The sequence below is a fragment of the Penaeus monodon genome, chromosome 41 (assembly GCF_015228065.2).
Source record: "Penaeus monodon isolate SGIC_2016 chromosome 41, NSTDA_Pmon_1, whole genome shotgun sequence".
Lineage (NCBI taxonomy): Eukaryota > Metazoa > Arthropoda > Malacostraca > Decapoda > Penaeidae > Penaeus > Penaeus monodon.
In genome coordinates, this window is record NC_051426.1 from 18,215,322 (window position 1) to 18,225,810 (window position 10,489).

Consider the following 10,489-nt stretch of genomic DNA (forward strand, 5'->3'; position numbering starts at 1 on the left):
TAGGCCGGAAAAACCTTAAACTAGGGGAAAAACCCTAGGGGGCCCCAACTCCCCTCAGATATTTTCCCCGGCCGGGGTCTTTGGGGGGGCCCGCCATTTGGCTTAAGTTGTCGGTAAGTTGTCGGCTGCAGTCGTGGGAGCAGTAGCTGTTTCGGCTGGCTCAGCTTGTGTTCCCATCTCGGTCAGGGAGGACGTCTGAGGGTTACTCAGAGGCCTTCCTGATTTGCCAGTACGAGAGTCCATCTGCTGGACAATCTCCTGGACAGACATGTTTTTGGCTGATCTCGTGTCCATCTTAGCAGCAGGTCTCACAAAGTCAACCTGTGCTTTGCATTTTCTCTTGCAGCTAGAAGCCACGTATGGCTTCAGAGTGACTGCCGTAGTCTGGGATTTGCGCGGTTCGTCAGCATTTAAATATCTTTCTTGTGGAGGGTTTGTGTTAGTGTTTGCCATAAAATAAGTAGTTCTTTCATCCTCTCACACCCCCACCCATCACCGAGTCCAACAAGGGGAAGCTGTATGTTAGAACTAATGTCTAACAGTCACAGGGGTGGTGAGAGGATATACGTAGCCAATGGCCGTTATACCGCCACTCACGGGACCAGTGTGAGTGCCAACAGTGACATTGACTGCTTGACTCTAGCCTCACGAAGGAGACCAGCCGATTGATCTGACCGGGCCGAGATCAGACCATCTGTCTTGCTGGAATAAAGGGCCAAAGAAGCGTGTTGCTTACCGCAGGGCGTGCTCATGCACGGCATCGCTCAACCTCCAGGACTCCCGTCTCCACAGCGCACAGAGATGCCACGCACGGCAAACACATGGGTAGATGTGAACCCCTGGGGAGAGACCAGAGGGAATGCCTCTCCACCTACAAGATAGGCATCATTGATTGGAACCCTTTCTTCCTCCCTCTCCAGTGAGACACTGAGGCGTGTCACCTCACAGAGGGAGATCTAGTCCTGCACTTCGAAGAGGAGGTTCCAGTGGCAGGACCACGAGTGCAATTTTGGTTGGAATATAAGATATATATATATATATATATATATATATATATATATATATATATATAAAAAATATATATAAATATATATATATATATATATATATATATATATATATATATACACGAATCTTTCTCTCTTATGTAGCACTATTACAGATCACTTTTCCTTGTAATTTTTAGCGCTTATTATCACAACACCTCTCTTACTCATTGCCGGACACCATATATATAGATGTGTGTGTGTGTGTGTGTGTGTGTGTGTGTGTGCTTAATTGTATGTATATATGTATGTATATATATATATAAATATATATATATATATATATATGTATATGTATGCATATATGTGTGTATATATATATTATATACATATATGTGTACCTGTATAAACACACACACACACACACACGCACACGTGGGTGTTCATATATAAATCTATGCACGCGCGTGCGTGTTATAATATTTATATTTATATATTTATATATATGTATGTATATATAATATATATATATATATATATATATATATATATATATATATATATATGTGTGTGTGTGTGTGGGTGTGTGTGTATGGTGTGTAAGTATATACGTATACATATATATTGTAAGTATATATATATTTGTGAAAGTTGGAATAATTCAATGCTGCATTAATATATATATATATATTTATTTATTTATATATATATATATATATCATCATCATCATCATCAAGGGGCTAATGCCGACGGGGGCGCGTGGCCGCATCCACCCTTCGCTTCCAGCCACGAGGATCCCTCGAGGCGAGTCTCCAGCAGGCAACAGGCCCTCCAAAATTCCTCGCGACAGGTCTCGTCGAGTTGCCAAGCCATGATCTCCTGGGTCTCCACAGGTCCCCTCCCCCAGGGTTGCCCTCGCAGGTGAGACAACCTGATGGGCAGGCTGTCCATGGTCCATGCCAATCTCATATGTAACCCCCGGGTTTTGGACAATGGCCTGCCGCTGTACCCCATGTCCGCGAAGGACTTGTACAAAAGGCAACGGCCGAGACTCCAAGACACTGATGTGTCCAGTTTCGCTCCATGAGCAAAACTGGCAGTATCAAGCCTTTAAACATGCAGCTGTCCTTCTGCTGGTCCCCCGACCCCTCCAAACGCCCCTTGTTGATCGAGTTCATGGCTCCTGTTGCCAGACCAATCCGTCTACTGACTTCCATTTTTGACAACCCAGAGATATGGACTACGCAAACCAAGGTATGTAAAACTTTCTGTGCTTCAAACGTCCTCGCCGCAAGCATGGATCGACTTGAATGGGTTCCCCTAACGGGCCCCCCAAAGTCCTAAATTTTGGTCTTGGTCCAGGAGACCTCTGGGCCCTAGGGGCTTCGCCTCATTGCTAAATGCATCAAGTGCCGCCACAAGTGACTCCAAGGACTCAGATAGGATGGAACTCGTCGGCAAAAGTCAAGGTCTGAGACCTTAATATTGCCTAGTTTTTGCTCCACACTGACTTTGGCTAGAAAGCTCTGCCCATTATCCAGTCCATACAAGTGTTGAAAAGTGTTGGTGCAATGACACGGGCCTTGCTCACCCCTGAATTAACAGGGAAGAAGTTCGACATACCCCCCCACCACTTTACGCACTTTCAGTACCAGTATAGGCTTGCTATCAGGCCAATAATCTGTGTTGGAATTCCCCTGAGCCTCAGAATCTCCCATAGCGTTTCCCCCGATGCACCGGTCAAACGCCTTCTTGAGTTCAATGTAGGCTGCAAGCAACCCACAACCAAACTCACGACGGCGTTCCACAATTACTCAAAGCGCTAGTATACGGTCTATTGTGGACTTGCCAGGAGTAAATCCAGACTGCTCCGGTCTCTGATGCCTTGCGGATCCGTTTCAGAAGAATGTGGGCGAGAACCTTGCCTGGTATGCTGAGCAGTGTAATGCCACGGTAGTTGCTACAATCCCAACGATCCCCTTTCCCCTTCCAGAGAGGGATGACCAGATGGTACCAGACTGCCAAATGGCAGTCAGGACTGTAGCTTTCCCACTCTTCAGCTTGGAAATCGCCAGCCTAACCTCTGTTAGGGTAGGAGGTTCCTCGCTGATGGGTGGGTCCGGCACAGGCACTGCAACATCGCTTGCATCCAAGCTAACTGTTGGAGGGTCCACCTGGTACAACTGTTCAAAATACTCAGCCCAACGTTCACGAACCCCAACATGATCTGAGATGATCCGTCCATCTGCTGATCGGACTGCAGTCATCTGTGAGGAGGGCTTAGGGTTGTTTTCTCAGGGCTTGGTAGGCAGGGCGAAGGTCATTTACCAAGAAATGGCCTTCGACCTCCTCAGCAAGATTCCTGATGAACTGTTCCTTGTCCCTTCTCAGCAGTGTCCGGGCCCTACGCACCATGGAACGATGCAAGACTTGATTCCCATTCAGCCGAGCCTTGCAACACGCTTCAGTGGCCTCTAATGTCTCCAGGGAGATGGAATTCTGCCTTGTCCTTGAGCGTACGCCAATGGACTCCTGAGCTCCTTCGAGTGTTACGCGCTTGAAGAACTCCCACAGAGCAAATTGGTTCCGTCAGGTTGCTGGGTTCTGTGAATCGGTCAGAGTACTGCCATGGTGAAAACCCCCGGGCACACCTCCTCCCTTTAGTTTTGTCCAAGTGAAACACCTTAGGTGACCACTGGAGGGACGGGTTTAAATTTTTAAGTGGACCCGCATGGTAGCCACAATCAGCTATTTTCGGTGCCACAGAACTCGGCCACTCCGGTAAAACCCCGCACTTCTCCGAAGATCCTCCATCGCGTACTAACAAGAATGTGGTCGATCTCCTTGGCCACTGTACCCTATCGCTGTACCAAGTCCAGCGGTGCGGTTGGAGCGCTGATACCAGGAGCCAGAGATCCTCATTTTCTGGGACCTAGCAAAGTCCTGGAGAAGGCGGCATTCTCGCTGCTGGGATCAGCTCCCGAGCCATGGGGGCCGACAGACATCTCGTAACCAGCTCGGTCACAGCCGGATACCGCATTGAAGTCGCCCAGAACAATGCGAATATCGCCAGGAGCAATCGTCTGCCACAGATGCGAGTTTGGCATAGAAGCCTCTTTCCCCATCGATTTTTTGTACATCGGTAGGAGTTTTATACAGCAATAAGGGACAAGAAAACCAAAAACATGCTTCAGTCTCAAAGCCATAATATGCTTATCAACCGGTGTCACTTCGACTACCGCGGGCTGAGTCGACTGCAGGATGGCTATGGCTACACCCTGGAGGTGGTGACCATCGCTGCGGCCCGACCAGTAGTAGGGTAACCACCCCCACTGATCGTGCCGCTACCAGGTTTTTCTCACCTCTGAGAGGGCAGCCACCTCAAAATCCCAGTCGCTTCAATCCCGCGATAGCAGAGGTAACCGCTCATCCGCCGCAAGGCCGGATGTTCCAAGCGCCTACCCGGAAAAGTGGTGTATATATATATATATTATATATATATATATATATATATATATATATATATATATATTTTAAAAACATTTATATACTGTGTAAAGAAAATTAATGGGGACACCATGTTTCACACACACACACACATATATATATATATATATATATATTATATATAAAATATATATATATATATATATATATATGCAGTATGTATATGTGTATATTATATATATATGTATATATAATATACATATATATATATATATATATATATATATATATATGTATAATGTAATATATGTATTATATATATATATATATATATTTATATAATATATTATGTTAATTAAAAAATTATATATGTATATATATCTGTGGTTTTATTTGTGTGTGTTGTACTATCTATCTCATCTGTGAACCCTTTTCCTTGTTTTCTGATATCTTGTTTTGGCTTTTAGTAATATCAGTAATATTATAGAAATTTATATTGTATGTTATAATAACAGCAGCATTGATATTGATAGTATTAGTAAGAAAAAAAAACAGATACTCTGGGAAAGGTGAATTCAGGCGAGGTCCATAAGGCCCCTAATTGATTCCATTGTAGCTAAGCACTTGTGGAGCCATTCATTTTGCAGACTTTTCTCAAAATAATACTACAGTGAACACATTTTCTCAATGAATGATGTTTTTACTATTATTTTATACTTGAAAAAAGATTTTTTTTTTTGTTCTTTTACGAATGAAAGAGAAATTTAATGAGGACCCTGAATCCTAATGGAAACATTTTAAAAATTTCAAAAAACATTGTTGGTTTTTTATATTAATTTTTTATACTTTTTTTAAATTGTATACTTGGGGGGTTCTAGCCTTTCACTGGATGGGAAGGATAGTTTGTTTTTATTCGCATAAAAAGTTTTTTGTGGCAGTATTTCTGTTTTACAGTTTATTAAGACCGTCCTTCTTTTGGAAAGGAATTGACACAATGGTCAGGAAAACCATCCCATGAATTTCCCGAAGTCTCTCTCCCCGGTAAGAAATTGTGGGGAGATACATTTCATTTTAGGGTTTTTTTCAAATTTGGGAAAATTTTTGAATTGGGTCCCCCAATTTATAAAATTTGTGATACGTTATTGTGATCAAAAACACTGAAGTTGATATTTCAAAAGAGATAAAAGCTACTAACCATAGAGACAAAAAAAAGGGGCCCTTAACCCAAAAATGGCCCCTTTTGACAAAACTAAGGTGTTATATTATATATATATATATTATATATAATATATTATATATATATATTATCATACATAATAAAAATTTTTTAATATTATATACCATACAATATGTTTTATAATTATATTTTATATATATATATTATTATTTTATTATAATTATATATTATATATATATATTCTCATATATTTGTGTTAATTATGTGTGTGTTATTTAAACTGGGGTGTATATATATATATATATATATATATATATATATATATATATATATATATATAAATAAATACTAATAATAAAAAATATATATATAATATATATATATTTTCAATACATTTTGTATAGTATTATATATATATATATTTTATTAGATATATAATATATAATTTTTTATATATCATAATTTTTATTTATTTTATATAATATTATTTTTTAAATTTATTTTTATATTTATTTTTATATTTTTATAATATTTATATATTTATATATATATAAACATAAAATTAATACACATAAAATTTAACATAACATATGTGTGCTGTGTGTGGTTTGGTGTGGTTGTATTACAGTATATATGTGTATATTATGTGTGTGTGTGTGTGTTGTGTCGCGTGGAACGGGTATAGACCCAATTACATTGGCTTGCGGGGTATTTTAACTGTTAACGGCATTCATTTTTATTTCAAAGTTACACCGCAGTATAAGAACACCGGAATGCTAGTTATGGGTATGGGGGTATGCGGGCACACCACTCCCGGGAAAAGGGGAGAGGACCTAACACGAACTCCCCCGTCAAAAAAAGGGGGAGATATAAATGTGACCTCCCCCCTCGCTGAGGGTGGTTTTTTTATTTTTGGGACTTTGGATCCACGTGGTAACCACCACGTGGGCCCTGGTAAAAGAAATGAATTATCCCATCCCAACAGAAATGAAATTTCCACACCTCTAAGAAATAGAATTATCACATCCTCTAAAAAAATAGAATTTCCCCCCAATCCTCTAACGAAATAGAAATTTTCCCACCTATTTGTTGGCCACCTACTTGCGCCTTCGCCCCAGGGGCCCCTTTAAAAAGGGGACCTAACTTGGTGGTCATCTCGTTCCGTGGTCGTCCTGGGATCTTTGTGGCTGTCGTCCCTGTCGTCCTCCCTCCTGGTCCTTTGGTGTAATCTGTCTGCCCCAAATGTCCACACGTCTCGAAAGGTCGCACAGGTCCCCCTTTTGACTTCGGTTTTCTCTAGCCCTCCCCCCCTAGTCCCGCCAGGCCTAACTGGGGCGGGTCCTCGTCCAGGTCCCTTCTCGCTCCACAACTTCCTCGTAATTTCATCCGGATCTATGGCCGTCGGGGTAGGGGCGCATCTCGGGTGGCTGTCCTGCCTAGAGCCCCTGGAGTTTACCGACCGGGCGTCCCCCGGGCTCGCCTAGAAAGCATCCTGGGGCAGGGTCCCTGGGGCAGGGGCTGACCCGGGGGGGAGTCCGGCAGGCAACGCCCATCCACTACCTGGGAGGGCTTAACATTTTTCTGACGAAATCTTGGTCCCGAGCCTATGGCGATTTTCGATGAGCCCCTTCCCACGGCACCCTAAGGTGACCGGAACGTAGCATTTTCCCCTTCGGTCCCTTGCGGCCACTGCAATATCGGGAACCCAGATCATACCATAAGGGGCCGGGTTAAGAAAAAGAAAGGCAACGGGAAAGAGGGTGTTAAACTACCACTACCGGGTTATTCATAAAAAATTGCGGTTTTAATTTTGGGTTTTTTAAATTATTTTCGTTTTTTTTTTTTTTTTGGGTTTTTTACTTTCACAAGATAAGAAAAAAAATAAAGAGGGAGCGTCATACGGTCCCCATGGGCCCGGCTTGAATACCAACCGTCTCTGAAATAGAAGTAATAAAGGAAGACATCGGCAATCCGCGAGGATTTACTTAACCACGTCGTCACCAGAGCAAAAAAGATGTAAATTTTTCACAGACAGCGCAGACAAAATTGCGGCTAAAGAGATAGATGATAATCTTTATGCCGACATAAGACAGCAAACCAAACCCCCTTAATGAAAAGGTGTGAGTGTGGTGAGTGCAACTAGCGGATAAAAGGAAAACGAGAGTGCCTCACACAGAAATGAAACACAAACACGAAAATTAACGTTCACTATAACAAAACGAAGAAAAAAGATGCTGCTATTTAAAATTTTTTTAATACCACATTTTATTAACATTTAATTTATTGACGAATGTCGCTGATGAATGTGCATGAAAAAAATTCGCAAGCTATTTTAAAAACAAAACTTTTTCGGGGTCAGAAAAACGAATGCCGGGTACATTCTAGTAGGCATGCCAGACTTTAGGGAAAAGGGGGATCCTATACCCAAAACCGATATGACTGAAACGACTCGAGCCAGGGGAAAATAAATCCCCGCTCTCTTCTTGTTTTGAGGGGGGGCCAGCAAATTCCCCAAGGATTAAATTTTTACGAATCCACAAAGCTTGGGTATCCCATAACATCAAGGGCCTTAAAGAGGGTGAAAAAGGTGAAATAAGCAGATTAATGTTTCTATTTAAAACCGTAGCCCTACTTAATTAATGGACGTAACCGCGGGCCACACCGCTCAAAAGGTCAAACGAATCTTTGGGTTTTTTGTCCTATTTTTGAACAACGGAGCGCAGATTTTTGGGCGTTTACGCAACCCCGGGCAATTCGGGCAATTCTTGCACTTGTTGGGGGAAGAGTACGCTATTTTCAAAAAAAATGAATTTTAATGTAATTGCGTTACAACCCCGTTCTGGCGCTAGAACGTTCACCAACAAGTAAAAATGCTATGGTTTTTCCCCAAGGCGTAAAATAAAAATAGAAACCAAAATACGGGAACCAACGGTCTCAGCCCCTTCCCACGTCCCACCGACCGGGAAAAGAGAAAGTGGGTCAGGTCAAGATGGGAAACCTTTTCTCTTCCAAATGCCCAATTTAAAAAAAAGGTACGGGCGGGGCGAGGGGGAGGGAAAAAATGAATGATATTTTGATAAAATAAATCACAAACGCGTTAAAATTTGTTGCAAATGAAACAATAAAACTCAAAAAAAAGAAAAAAATTTATTCTTACAAACGAAAGATATTTTGTTTTTGTTCATACTCGATCACGCGGAAATGCATCTGAAATGAGAAAATGCCATTTGCTGTTTAGCACCTTTTAACCCCAAAAAAAACAAAGGCTTAACACATGTATGGGGGAAGGAAGGGAAAAGAAAAAAAGGGGGCCCAAAAAGTGTATTTTCGGTTTTTTTTTTTTTTTGTTTTTTTTTTCTTGCCTGTCTTGCGGATTTTCTGCGAAGGTTTTCGTTCTTGCGACCGGAAGGGTGCAGCGCCACCCTCCACCAGATATAACGTGTACGGGTATAGAAAACCCAAATTTCTTGGCTTGCAGGGGGGATTTTTACTTTTACGGGATTCACTTTTTTTCTAAAAGTTGACACACGCAGTATAAACACACGAGCATGTCTAGTTTGGTATGGTTGTTGTGAGTCGCAGCCGCTGAGCGGTTGGTTTTTATTTGGGAAATTTGGAATCCGATTTGGGAACCAGCCCGTGGGCCATGGTAACAAAAAAATTATCCACATCCTATAGTGTGTGTGGTGTGTGTGTGTGTGTGTGTGTGTGTGTGTGTGTGTGTGTTAGTTGTTAGTTGTGTTTAGTGTTGTATGTTATAATATTATAATATTATATATTATTAATATTATTTATTTATATATTATATTATTTTATTATATATATTTTTTTTTATATCTATTTATATATAAATCTATTATTAAATATATAATATATATTATTTTTAAATATATTAAAAATTTTATATAATATATATTTATATATATTATAACCAACACACACCACCCCAACACACACACACCACACACACACCACAACCCTTTAATAATAATAATATATATTAATATATTATAAATACATACACACCCCAACCCCACACCCACACACACCACACAACACACACACCACAAACACACACACACACACACCAACCCCCCAAACACACGCACCACACACACCCCACAAACCACAAAAACCACACACACACACACACAACACAAAAAATTGTTTATTTTTGAAATAAATTTAATTCCTATCTTAAAGGGAAGCAAACCAAAAATGATTCTACTCTACCCAGATAAGCCCCGGTTCTTCTTACAATATAAGCATTTCACTCTTAATTTGAGGATTGGAAAGCGAAGTCTCTGGACTTAGGCCTTCTTTTTTTAAAATATAAAATTTTAAGGGGAAAGGACATACCCCATATTTCTCAGTGAAGAAATTTTAAAATTTTTATTTTTTTATCCTAATATTGTTCTAAAACAAATAAAAGCTAGTAAATGTGTTTTCACTCTGAAAGAGGATAGGTTATCAGTGAGGGCACACTCGCCTAAAAGAAAAATATTTTAAAATGGGGGGGATGAAACCAAAAAAATTGTTGTTGAAATTTTGGGAAAAAAGGTACTTTTTTCAAAAAAACGAAATAGTTTCGTAATCTTTCAAAAATGTTTGAGTTTTATATGGCTACGGTCTGGGACCATTTCAAAATTTTGCAATGGGGACCTCTAGACCATTTTTTTCGTCTAATTCTTTTGCTCTGAGGAACTCTCAAGAGCCGAAATACAAGAATTTAGAGTTTCAATGTCAAGCATGTCTCTGTGGATCCGGACACCAAGCAAATGGATCCACCCGAGACAAGCCAGAAGGGGTGCCCTAGATCACGGTAAGGGGAAGTCAAGTAATGTCATTCAAAACTTAAATCGTTTTCTATTGGCTAAA